Source organism: Alligator sinensis, unplaced genomic scaffold (genome assembly GCF_000455745.1).
Source record: "Alligator sinensis unplaced genomic scaffold, ASM45574v1 scaffold428_1, whole genome shotgun sequence".
In the NCBI taxonomy this organism is placed as follows: domain Eukaryota; kingdom Metazoa; phylum Chordata; order Crocodylia; family Alligatoridae; genus Alligator; species Alligator sinensis.
The window spans coordinates 3,023,572-3,037,428 of NW_005841919.1; the positions used below are offsets into that span (position 1 = coordinate 3,023,572).

Sequence of the window (13,857 nt, forward strand, 5' to 3'; positions counted from 1 at the left end):
GGGGGGGGGGGGGGGAGGGGAAAAGGGTGGCCCAAGTTATATTTTCTCCCTCTGCCTATACATAGCCTGCGCAGTGTATGGCTCAGAGGTCATTTGATGGTGCAGCATATAACTGTAAGTTGTTCTGAAGATAGACAGCTGTGAGATTAACCAATGCCACATCAGTGATTCCTGCTGGATAGTTAAATCTTGTCATTTCAGTTTAACAGTGGAGGCAAGAAAGGAGAAACTAAACAGATGTGAGGCTGGAAGAATCTGATTGATTAATATTACACTTTGATGCACAAGTTGGGGCTGTTGGTGAATGAAAACCAGAAGTTTGGTGAATGAAACCAGAAGTTGGCAAAGTGCTCTTAGTATCAGATTTCAGTCGTCTTCAGTCACACCTGTGCAACCTCCATGGATTTGAACTCCCATAGGTGTATCTGAAAGCAGAATTTGGTCCTATGTGTATTTATCAGCATTTTTTTATAGACCAAATGTAACACTTGTTACCTTGTGCTTAAATGTCACATCTAAGCATGTGAGAAGTAAAGTTTAGAGAAGGGATGTCGGAAGTCAAGGTTCTTTGGGTAGATGTGATATCTTTTATCAGACCAACTAAATAGTTGGAAAAAACTTCTTTACAAGCTTTTGGGCACAAACACCCTTCCTCGGGCATAGGGAGACTCTGCTGCTGTGCTGAGATCTCTAAGGTAGAAAAGAAGCTAGGGTAAAGAGATGTCTGTGAAGATGCAAATGAGAGGAAGTTTGGCAGACAAAGGGTAGAGATAGGAGGGAAGGTGGGGGAGGAGAGGGAAAAGTGAAGGAATGAAGGTTTTCAGGGAAAAGGCAAGTTACCTGGTGTGTTAAATGTCATGCAGGTTGTAAAGTATCATAAATATCTCAGAGAAAGGGTGTGTATTTAAAAAATTAGACTAATTTTTAAGATAGTCACTTCACAGCTGCAGCATGGGGTGCTGGCCACGGACTGGGGGAGGGGCCGCTTTTCCCCATGCTCAGCACCAGCTTGTAACCTGCCCCCACTGCCAGCCTGGCCGGCATGGGCCCCGTGCCGACTCCGGGCTTGCCTGTCAGGGCTGTGCCCCAGTGGCATCAGCTGCAGCCCCCCCCTCCCCCGCTTGCTGCACCTAGCAGTGTTTGCTGCTGCTCCCCACCCGGAGTTCCCAAGGTGGGCAGCACAGAGGTGGCAGTGACACCTGCACCGCAGCCTGCTGCAGCCAACCTGGCCCCGCTGCAGGCAGCAGCAGCAAACACTGTCTGGTGTGGCAAGCGGGGGTGGGGGCTGCAGCTGGCGGTGGCCGCGGCCCGAGCATGGGAAAAGCAGCCCCTCACTCACCACGTGGCCGGTGCCCTGCGCTGCAGCCACTTGCAGCCCACATGGGGCTGCCTGTGCCTGCTCAGGACAGCCCCACGCAGGCTGTGAGTGGCTGCAGTATGCCGGCCACGGGGCAGGGAAATGGCCGCTTTTCCCCACACTCAGCACCAGTTTGTTCTCTGCTGGCAAGCGCAGGCTCGGGGCTGCGCACTGCCCCTCTGCCTGTACTGTGGGGCTGGGGGGACACTGGGAGTGAGTGGGCGCAGGAGGCAGCGGGAGCGTGGGGCCCACACTGCTGTCCTGGGGCCAGTGCTGGTGGGGCTGAGCAGGGCGACAGGAGTACAGGATCCCGGCCTGTAGGGGCTCTGTGGAGCTGGGCCAGCTCCCTGTTCTCCCTGCTGGTGCAGCCCAGCCTGGCTTCACAGACCCCTACCAGCCTGGGCCCCGCTGGCACTGACCCTGGGACATTGGTCCCAAGACATTGGGACACTGGTCCCAAAATGGTGACCGGGGGCAAGGCACCTGTCAAGGGGTGGGGCTATCCATGCAGCCCTTGACAGCTTGCCAAAACTGGGTAAGCGGCCCTCCACCCGAAATAATTGCCTGTCCCTGCCCTAGGGGGTACACAGGGACGGAGTGCTGCCACACAGGCACCATCCACCCGCCCAGACGCGGGGGCAGGGGAACGTTGTACATGGCAGTGGCTGCCACTTTGGACACATGCCATTTCCCCCCCTGCCCTCCCCTTCTCCCCCTGTGCTCTGAGTCTGGCTGCTGAGGGTACACTGTTCCCTGTCTGGCTGCCAGGGGTACACTGATTCAAAAAGGTTGAAAACCCCTGCTCTAGAATATGTAAATACTTGGAGTAGAGAAATGCTATAATAGCAAGATATCTGGCTACGGCACACAACTGGGAGTGGAGAGATCAGATTTTAAAAGATTACTAATGCTGATGCCCAGCACTAAAAATAATTCTCTCATGGCCTCAACCCCTCTATTGGTAAAATAAACAAGATAAAATAGAGTGAAGACCTTCTTTTGTGTATAGTAAAGCCATTGGGGATTCTAATAAAAGCTGAGTCAAAGCCAGTGTTTATTTAGAGAAAAAATTAATAAGCTCATGAGGCAGCTCGCAGGGACTCCTTGCTGTCCAGTTCCCAGTTGTTTTGCCGATCTCAGCAGCACTTGCTTGCTCCCTGCCCATGTTTAAGCCATGAATATCTATTTCCTGTGGTGGTGACACTTTCACCTTACCAGCTGCACTTCTTTCCCTTTCTCAGATATACTTTGCTTAACTCTTTATTTTCCTCTTCCATTCTTTAAATCCTCTGGACTTTCTTAGTTCAGCAGTTCTCACACTGGTTTAACTTCACATTTGCTCTTTCCAAATGATGGCTTTTTAAATGTTGGGCCTCCAAATTTTGCGGAGGAATAAATTTGGCAGCTCCTTGCAATTGCTGTATTTGTATGGCTTCATCCCATACATCACCATTCCCAGTACTCGGACCCACAGGAAGCATAGCAACACTAGAATTTCTTGTCGTTTGAAATGAAATTTCAAAGTGAGTGTAACCCGGGCAGTACTCCAAGGGGTACCCCCTCTCCAGTTGAAGGGATCAAAGCAGGTGCACAAGCACTGTGGGAGGTGTAGGGACTCTCCTCCCCCTATAGAGCAGAGCCAGACCACCAGTGGGGACTTAACCATATACCTTTTAGTGAGAGAATACTGGGAGCATAACCAGTATAAACCAGGGGGCATAGGGGACACTACAATGCCTCGAGGGGGCAGGATTCAACAAAGGTTAGACGCTTACAATCATAGACATATTCATCTAGTTGACAAAAGACAGGGTTAACCAAAATGTAAAACATAAACAGCAGAACAAACTACACTGGTTGATGAAATATAAAAGGCATGAAATACAAAATGTCAAATGACAAGGAATATAGGGCCTAGGTACCTAGAGGGGGACAAAGGGGGAAAAAATGCCTCCTTTCCACTGCAAGAAGAATTTCCCCCCCTGTTAACTCACTCACCCCAAGTCACCACATCTGGGATTTGAAGTCGGATCTCGCACATGGTAGGTAGAAGCTGTACCACACAGCTACCAGCACTGGTACTATACCAAGCTGCTAGGGGTCTTGACCTTCCAGGAGCCCTGGCCTGATGTCGAGCTGCCTGGCCTCTTATTGGAGGAGCTGGAGGCAGAGCTGGGAACCTCTTAGGTCACTGCTCAGATCCTTGCTGGAGCGGGAGCCTCTCCTGCTGGCCACAGCTTCTCGTAGGGGATCCTGGAGCCCAGCAGGGAGCCTCACCTGCTGGCCGCACGCCATGCTGCTGAGGGTCCAAATGCGGCCTGCAGGTCTCACTCTTTCAGGCTCTTCTGGGGCAACTGCTCCCGCCCCGCTGGTCCCTTGCTGGTCTCTCCTGAGTCAGCCGTGCTGCCCCTTTTATCCCCCTCCAAGTGACCCAAGGGGCCAATCAGGGGACATGGAGGGTGAGTCTCTGGGGCCTGATTGGTGAGGAAAGGGAATCCCAAGTCCTCCAATCATCTTTTACCCTTTCAAAACCCCTGGGCCAAATCATTACCAGATTGGTGAGGAAAGGGAATCCCAAATCCTTCAATCATCTTTTGCCCTTTAAAAACCCCTGGGGTAAGTCACTGCCAGTCAGCCCGTCACATGAGGAAAAAAAAAATTGCTTGGACTTTGTCCTGTCAGCTATCCTATTCCATTGCTTGTCCTGGATACCATTAATTGTCAAACCTAATGACTCTGAATTGCCTATATACACGAAGCTTCTTGTGACAGTATTGATTTAATGTGTCCATAGCTAAGACTACTATGCTAATCTGAGTTGTCTTCACATGACTGACATGAAGGTTTCTGGAATCTCAGTGCCCACATACTCTTCTCATGCTTCATTTTTTTCATGTCTTCAGACTTGCCCAGTATTCAAAGGGTTGCATTAACTCTGATATGATGGGATGTCTCTAAATATGATACTTTGCTTACCAGTCTTTCAAATGTAAATGTTCAAGTGTTGTCCTGCAAAGTGCTAAGTTGTGTGAATTTGAGTTGCCCTTGTGGAGGATCAAACCTTAACCTGTGCACATCTTTTAGCTTTAGGTTGAGAACTCAATTTCAATGAAAAGGGAAACTTCACCAGACAGTCCACTTCTCTTCAGCGGTAAGAATCTGAATTTTAGCTTGGAGTTTCCCAGCATGGCATCAATATATAAATATCTTTTTCTTCTTCTGTTTTTTGGATATCTGCCTTCTACATAGTTGCTAAGGTGTGTAACAGGAAATACCATTCACTTAATGTACATCTATGATTGTGGGTGCTCAGTTGTAAAATCAGATTTTAAAAAATCGGGACATTCTCAGGTGGCAGTAGACTATTAGATCTGCATAAATTCAGTGGAATTATGCCTAATTACACCATTGCTAGATCTTGTCTTGAAAAGCACAGTGGCCCCCTCATTCTTATATGCATACTGAGCAGGTAAGAAGACCATAGAACATTAGGAACCCTTTAAGCCCTCGACAACCTTTTGAAGGTGTCTGTGGAATCAGCCTTTTGAAAATACTTTTCAGCAGGTTGATCTTTATTATGGGCTTGATAAAACAGCATAGAAGATTATGCAAAGGCAAACGTTAAAAAGGAACCTGAATTACTTTTGGCTGTATTGTTTGACCTACTTGCATTTGTTTCACAAAAAATGCTGTTGTGCTTGCCAGACATAAATACACACTGGCTAATTCTTTTTAACATTATGGCCCACAACAGATTCAAGCTATGCTCAGTTGTAGAACAAAGACTTATTATGTGCTGCTTTTGTTAAAATATTTGACTCCATGTTGTAGTTGTCAGTTAGTGTTTTAGAAATGAAGGAGTCTAAATTGCTTTCTGTAATTAAATCTGTTATTAAGCTGGGGGAAAATGGCAGAAATTAAGTATATTTATGCTTACATTTTTAGGTAAGTTATAAACAATTTTCATTTAAAAAGAATTCACCATTTGATTTACAAACAGAAAGACAGTATATCTGTAATCAAAAACTTTTAAAAACCATGTCTGGAGGCAATTAATGGAAGATTAAATAAAGATTAGGAAAACAAAGGAAATAGATTTGATGGTGGTTTTAATATAGCTTTTTTAAGCAATGTGTTTTAAGTGCATGTGGCTCTGTACTCTCTTGCATCCATTTCACGTTATAACTTCCCTGAAATTATGCGTGTTTAAGTGCAAAAGTATATATATGTGTGTTTTTAAGTGCAGCATGTAAGTGTAGTCTAAAATAATATTAATAGTGTTTGTTGAAATAAATGTTTTTTCTTTGAAAAGGCTAAAATGCCATATGCTACATAGGATATGTAACTCTCTCTTGCTGTGTAAATTAACATGCCAGTTTGAAGGGTATATTTATTTTTGTTGTAAGCATGGATTTCCTTTTTTGTCTAGGTAAAAGTCATGTTATGAATCCTTTTTTATGTTTATTGGCTTGAAAGTCAATGAATACTCCACTCTGATTTTATAGAGGTCACACTACCTTTCACTTTTGCTCATGGAGCCTGAGTTTGTTGAAAGGGAATATTATGTGCAGGCAGATTGTGGGACTTGCAGTCAGTACACCCGGAGTTCAGCCAGCTATTGTTAAGGCTTTCTTGGGGTTCCTTCTTGCTCTGTGGACCACAGCAAGTGGTATCCTTATGTTCTTTATTCCCCTTCTCTACTAAATGGCAGAAATACTCCCCAACTTCAGAGTGGTGTCATGAAACTCCTTAATCTGTTTTGGTCCATCTGTAGGCTGCCGATTGCACAGTCCTCCTGGATTGAGCTAACCAGCTGAATAATGGGTACAGTGGTATAACTTAAACTGGTAGATGGTGACTCCTCCTTTCTGAGAGTGAACATAGCATAGAATGGCATGAGTTAATCTGGTGCAAGGTTGTGTCTTGTTCACTCCACTTTTACTACAGAGTTAATTTATTTCACAGTAAAGATACCTTGGTTCTGCACTCTATAACCGTTACTACATTTGTTGTTTAAAAAAAATAAACCCGACCTGTTGTTATTATAAAATGCCACCTCCGTAAATTTCATTATGAACAAAACATCTTGACAAAGACTGTTGCAACAGAAGACCAAAAAAGTTATTTGAAAGGGAGGCTGTTTGTCCAGTAGCTAAAATGCAAAATATCTTTGGAAGAAAATTTCTGAAAGTGGCAAGAAGATGTACCTGGAACCATCAAAACTGACAAGCCCCCAAACTACTTTTAGTTAAAAAAAAGAAGAGAATAAAAAGTACCTGATGGCAGTTACGGCAAATATACTTACTACCTCACATACGAAAAAAGTAATTACTTTTTCATATGTCAAAAACAGCACATGAGCAACAACTCAGCTGGGGGATCTTCTGAATAGATTTACAGTCACACAACTGAAACATTTCTAGCAAGCCCACCGTAATAATAAACCAGTGCCTACACCACTTAGCTGCTTTAAAATAATATGCTCAGATTTTACTCAATTCAGAATATGCAGGCCTAAAACTATGTTTAGAAGTGATACTGTTGCAACTTGTTCATTCTTTAAAAGCATTTTTAATGCAAACAAAATAAATCAGGAAGAGTCAATCCAGTTTATTCTTATAAAAATATATTCTTTAAACTATGTCATTTGGAGGTGTGATTAAAGATGAACCACAGATAGGAAAGAGAATATGGAGAGCTCATTTATCAGTTACATCTGGTGTTTGGGGCTGCAGAATAGTGAATTACTAATACCGTATATTCTTATGAGGATGTTCTTTGGTTTTCATGTCCGATTACAAGAATCCCATGAAGAAATGACAAGGTAATTATAGGCTTTAACTCTTGACAATTGCCAGCAGACAAGAATGCATTAAAGATAGGAATTTGCCCTTTAGGCAGAGGTAGCCTGTTTGGGTGTGTCTGTAAGCAGTATTTTCTCTGTGTTTTGAAAAAGCACAGTGTGATGTGCCAATAATGGAAATGCAGTTGTGAAAAATGAACAGAAAATAAACCTAGAAAAAGCATAATTAGCAAACAGTGTGGTAGTAGCAGCTATGAGTGCTGCTCTGAAGGAGGAAGAAGACCCTGCATTCTAAAAAACCTCCTTTTATTTGTTCTTTAAAAAAATTAAATGTGGAGCTGAAACTTCTTTTAGGTTTCAGCTCCAAACTTGAATTGTAGGAGGAAGTTTTGATTAAATCCAGTTGACATTTCTTGGGGTTTGGGTTTAAAAGTTCAAACTTTGGCCCCAGTTCTCTGGCGTGTCCTTAGCTTCTGTTGGGACTTCAGTGTCCCCAATGGAAGAGGAGGGCTCCATGTCTCAACTTCTTGAACTGTCATGCTCTTTGTGCAGATGGATGTCAGTGAGGACAGAACACTGTGAACCTGTGGCAACTCAGACTTCTGACTCAATGAAAATGAAAGAAATATGACAAATGCTCCAACTTTCCTTATATACTAAGGGCAACCTGTTTCAGAAACCACAGATGGCTGGGTTGTCAATTTTTGCATTTCTGTGTGGTTATTTACAGCTGTGGAAATTGGATGGCTAGGGCCACCATTTGGAAGCAGATACCATTGTACACCCACTTGGCAGTCATGTTACATAGATGTGTATAGCATGGAAGTGATGGATAATATGATTCCCATGACAGATCTGGATTCTTGATTTCTAGTTTGGGCAAAACTGCCACTGACAGTAGGTGTTTCATATGAGAGCAAGAAGGGTCAATATCTTACTCATGGAAGAAAGTGCTTATATTTACAAAGAAACAATGTTGCCACTTGCCAATCTTTTCTTCTGTAATGTGCCTGTTTGAGTAATATGCTGCAGAGATCAACATGAAAATCAGAGGATGTGAAATTTGAAATAGGTAGGCCTACTGGGCCTCCACCAATGATGTCTGAAAAGCTAGGAATCCTAAAATTACATTGATTTGGGAGAAAAAAAATACACAGGCTTTATTGGAATCTGGAACACAAGGATGTAGGACTGGCAGGCACTGAACCCATTGCTACCTCCACAGTAGAAGACTAGCACTTTGTCCGAGTCTGGAAGATGGCAGCCTATCTGGTTTACAGGACAGGGAAGTCAGGATACAAGCCGTGGATGAGAAGGGCAAAGCCCAGCTCTGATTACCACAGAACCCTGGCTTTTAGCTCTTGGCACTAGTCCAATTTCTGGATGAAAGTTAGAGCTGAATTTACTAGGCAGGGGAAAACTTGATTATAGAGAGCTGGCAGCAAAACATCTGATTTGAGTATCTGCTCTGTCTCCCCTTGCTTGTGCCCTGCTTATAATCTGTCTACCTAGTAAATTGAAGGTGTGATTGTAGGTTGGATGGGCAATCCTGGGCTAACTTTGATTTAGCCAGTAGGAGTGGCCCCAGTACTGAAGATGCAGGGGCACAAATTGTACAAAATTCTTGGACACCCTGGGTATCTGTTCTGGTTATTAGCTAATGCATGCTGATTTCAAGCTAGTAATGGATGTGCCTCCCCGCAGTGCAGTTGCGCCTTCATTATGCTAGGAACACACACTCGTAAATCCAAGCTATGAATAAATAAAAGGGAAAAATGTTTTACAACTTTCTGTAGTTAAATAATTGAACTAGATTCTCATATATTGATGATTTTCTCTCTCTCACACTTACACTTGCATCGCACAAAAGGAGCACCCCCAGTACCTTTTCTTCTTTGTCTTTAAAGCTAACAGAGATTTCTTTGAAGTTGAGATCGCGGGTAGAAGAAATTGTGTTGTGCCCTGCAGGGATAAGGCACAAAGGACAGTGAGCGATACTGCTCTGCTGCCTGCTGATGCAGCTTTTTTGCACTTGGAGCAGCTGTAATCAGTACAAAACTTGGAAGCCTGATGCTAGTGGATCCAAGCAGGAAGGTGATGGTAGGGGTCCTGGAGTGGCACTGAGACCGAGCGAATCTGTTGGGATTGGGGGCATAGTTGTGTCTGCTTTTAAGCTGGGTCACTTTATGGACTGACTCAGAGAGCTTGTAGGAATCTTTCTCCTATCAGAGTTCTCCTCAAAGGTGTTTATTTGTGAATTTGTTAGTGGCAGTGGTCTTGGAGAGGATGGGTTCAAGTTGTCCTTCCCATTTACTAACACAGTACTTGATCCCGAGGGCATCAGCACATGGAACTTTATGCCCGCTGGCTTGGGATGACTTCATTTGCTGTCAGTAGAAACCAGTCATCCAGGCAGTTGATTTGACCAATTAATTTTAGAGCTGTAAAGCAGTTTGAGAATGAAGAGCTTTCTCTAACGGCTGAGTATTAGAGCAATTTCAGGAAAACCGGGCAAGGAAATAGCTAAGAAAATATACAGGAAATATCTAAGGAAAATGCATACCACTTATCATGTACCTTATGAAAAATCAGCAGCGGATAAATATTATAGACATTTTTGTATGGTTGTTTTTAATGGAATATGGCAGTGGTTGGCAACCCTTTTAGGCTGTAGGCCAGAATAAGTTAGTTTGGGTCTGAGGTATGTGGGCAGGTGCTAGGATCCACTCCAGCCACTTACCACTGCTTTTCCCTGCAGCGGCATGGGAGGAAGGGACTGCTGCTGAAGCCCCATGTCCACGGGTTGGACGTGATCCATGAGCCATAGGTTGCCAACCCCTAGAATATGGCATTTGATAAGATTGCATAGTTCATCTGCTGTATTTGGGATCAATTTTTTTCATACTTGTGAAGCTTCTGTTTTCATTAGTCTCTGTTCTGTGGATCTTGTTCAGGAAAATCTCACTTAGCTTCAGCCTGATTTTTGCCTGAATAAGCCTGAACATGTCTTGCAGAAAAAGGCCATGGTAAACCACTCAGATGTATTCTAAATAAAGGGATTTATAGGTTACAGTTCACTCTGAATCCTTTACATTTTACCACCTTTCTACATAAAAACATAATATTCATAAAAATCAATTTCAGAAGTAGCAGGTGTTAAATCCTAGAAGTTTTTTAATTGGAGCCCTGTGACTGCAGCAAGTATGTTTGCCTTTTAGATAAGAATGCACCTGGTGTAGCTGTCAGGTAAGTTCTGTGTCATCCATTCTGCCAATTTGTTTCAAATCTGGTCAGCCCAGTAGATTTCCTCTGTTCTTTGTGGGTTGTGGGATGGGAGAGGGGGGAAAAAGGGAGGAGGTAAAAAAAAAAAAAAAAAAAAAAAAATCACAGAAAAAAAGTAAAGCCGTCCCATGCCAGAATAAAAGGCTATATTAGCAATAGGTTTGGTATGTTTGGAAAATATTTTTGAGTGCCTAAGAGGAATCTGCTTCTGATTATTTGAGAGCCTTCCTGGTAGGCATCACTGTCCAACCTTAGTCATTTGTGTCTGTCTAGGATTTTTTATTTTGTTTTGTTTTGTTCAGCCTGAGGTCATAAAGAAAATCCTATTCAGACAGTTTATAAAGGAAAGCATGCAGCTGGGTTTTAAAGGTAAGATGCATCTGTGTTATAACAATTGAATACATTCAGGGTTATGCAGTTATTTTTTTTCATATTTATTGTACTTTATATATTTCTGAAATGAAAACATGCCTAGGAATGAAAAGAGAAAATACTCTTTCGCCTGCCTTGCTGGTGACAGATGCTTGATAAATATATGAGTGAGTACAGGGTGAGGTTTTTTGTTGTTGTTTGCTTCCCCCCACCCCCCAAACACACACACACACACACACACACACACACACACACACACACACACTTTTTAGTAAGCCTGGGAACTGCAGAGATGGGAAATGATCTAGCTCCTTGATTTCTAGTTTATAGATCTGAAGCCAACAGCACCTCAGAGAATATGGAGAGAGAGAAAAATTGCCACTACCTTTGAAAAAAAAAACACCTTGTGGTTCTTTAAATACATATCCTTTTTTATCACCCCAGAAAATATCAACTGTCACCACCTCTTAGAAAGACAAAAGTCATTTGGTCTCCTTTCTCTCCAGACAGCCCTCAGCCTACTTTCTGAGATGTCCATAAGGGGGTTCTAGTCATACAACTGACAGACGATAATAAAAATAGGAGTAAATACCATTCACTTCATTATGTAAATCACACTGTGAATAAAGCAATAATTTTTGGTCTTGCTGGATTCATTTTGTGAGCAATCTTTATTTGGTCTTTTCACTCCAGGATATTCCATGACAACTGTGGAGAAATAAGCACTGAATATAAATACATTTCTCTGTCTAAAAATGAAAGTGTAGAAATAGAATTTTTTGTCAGATGGCAATATGGGTTTATGTACTTTACATATGTGAATTCTACATATGCAGAGAGAGACTGTTTTAGAATAACTTACAGACTTTGCATATTTTTCAAAGGTGGTATATTTCTGTGTGTGTGTGTGTGTGTGGGTGTGTGTGTGTGTGTGTGTGAGAGAGAGCATATATGTGCATTTATACTTTTCTTGATGTTTGGCATTCTTTTTCTTTTACAAAATGGGTTGAAAATAAAACCACCGTAGTTATGTATGGACAATAGGATAGAAATTACCTAGAATTTTTTTAAAGGTGACTTGTCTTTTGGAGACCTAAGTGAGAGTTGTTTGCCCTTTTTAATTTTCCAATTCTGAAAGCTGTTGTTAAAAATGCAATCTTCTGAATCTCAGACTGAACTGAAGCAGAATCACATGACGCCATCACCCTGGAAAGCCAGAACCAGCCCAGAAACCTACAGGGAAAAAACACTAAGGGTAATCTGAAATAATTAGGACAACAGTAAATAGAGATATCTGGGATGCTAATAATTTAGTAAACCAGATCACCACTAGCATAATGGAGTTCCCTCCAAAAGCATACTGCATTTATTTTTGGATACACCTGGTCCTTTCACCCATGCCTTTTAAAATATTCAGACTACTTAAAATGCATATTCTTTTTGTTTCAGTCAGTGCATTGTTCAGGGTAGGATAGTCCTTTGTCAAAATCAAAATCAAATTCCTATTTAAGAACCAGGTTGTGACTGTAGACACAACTCTGAGGAAGGGATATCTCTATCCAGGCACAGTGTCAGAAGGCACTGATTCAGTGTCACACCTCCAAGGTGCACTTCCTTCTCTTCTTCCTCCTCTCTCCTGGGGTAATAATTTACTACAGGCCTATACCAGCAGTAAATCATGCACTGTCCCACCAGCCCTGCTGCTAGCTTAGCTATTCTGGGCTGAAAGAAGGAGAATGAAGCTCAAAGCCCTGCCTGTTTCCTCCCACTTGACCTGAAGGGGAGGATAAGCAGATGAGTAGCCTTGTTTAACCTTCTGTAACCAGACTCACAGCCTGGGTATTGGTGCATGCAGTTATGGTTCTAACACACGTCTGTGAGTGAGAAATCCAAGTCGCTGCCTTACCTTATTGGCAATGAAACTGAGCCACACATTTTGGATCCTAGTCAAAGATCTGATCACCATTTCCCACTAGCAGAGGCCCAAGGGAAGGAAGTCTCCACCGTTTTTTTTGCCACGTTGTGAATTTCCTGACTCTTTGGGGTGTAAGCACTTAGCTAGTTTGTTGCAAAAGTATGGATTTTATGTTAAATTTTCCTTCATTATTTAAATATAAATTTGTGTATGTGTGTCCTTATTATTTTACCAGGTTGCTCCCAGTGCTGTTTGACTTGATGTTGTTGGCATGCGTAACCAGCATTTCTGGTGCTCAGTGCTGAGACTTCCAGGTATTCTTTGGCTCAAGATAGATGAAAATCGAGGCTTCAAAACAATATTTTAAAAAAAAATGATTTTTTCTGAAATCAGACTTTTTAAAGGTTTAATTGAAAATACATCTTTATTTAAAAAATACCTATTAAGAATAATTTGAAATGCTGACAACCAATATCAAGCCTGAAGTTAGCATAATATTTTTTATTTAATGTAAAATGTCTTTGACGTCTTAAACTATACATGCTTGCAGTAATTTTAAAGGAAGTCAAATGACTTAACTAGTGGAAGTCACTAGAACTACATACTATTTATTGAAATGCTAAACCAGCTTGCGACATCAGTAGTCTCACCTACAGAGAATATCTTCTTGTTTTCAGTTAGTTCAGCTAGTTCAGTCCAATGACTAGTTCTTTCATAGTTTAACCATTTGGAAGTGTCTTAGACGGCCGGAGCCGACTTGAGGTGATCTAGAAATTGCTCGGTTATTGGGCGGGCTGGTGAATGGAGAGGCAGACAAAACGTATTGGTTGCAAAAGGGCTTTACTTACGCCGCTAGTAGCCGCGACGCAGGTGGTCCGATCGCTTAAATAATTACACAAGTTGCTCCAGCTGGCAAGACTCAGGCCAGCGAGTCCGTAAACGAACTAGGCGTGCAGGAAAAAGGGTACGTCGAGGGATGGCGCTCAGCGACGGGGAGAAAAATCGATAGTTGATCAGGCTATCGATCAGCTCAGCCACAAGTCAGGAATCTTCAAAGTCACCCTGCAGCGTGCTCAAAGTTCTCCGACTTGGGCGGAAGTCGCACAGAATTTTATACGGCTAACAAGC

General features: G+C 42.6%; 1 protein-coding gene across 12 annotated transcripts in view; it reads left to right on the top strand.

Moving 5' to 3' along the window:
* The window catches only part of PLEKHG4B (pleckstrin homology and RhoGEF domain containing G4B), a 234,881-nt gene that overhangs the window by 32,143 nt on the left and 188,881 nt on the right, over nucleotides 1-13,857 (top strand). For 2 of the 12 annotated variants that reach the window (XM_025198275.1, XM_025198274.1), the window contains exons 3-5: nucleotides 4,442-4,508; nucleotides 10,745-10,811; nucleotides 12,965-13,043. The exons of 8 other annotated variants lie outside the window; for them this stretch is intronic. The gene's annotated coding sequence lies outside the window, so the exon portion shown is untranslated. The remainder of the gene's footprint in view (nucleotides 1-4,441; nucleotides 4,509-10,744; nucleotides 10,812-12,964; nucleotides 13,044-13,857) is intronic. 2 more of the 12 variants (XM_025198278.1, XM_025198276.1) reach the window with 1 other exon arrangement.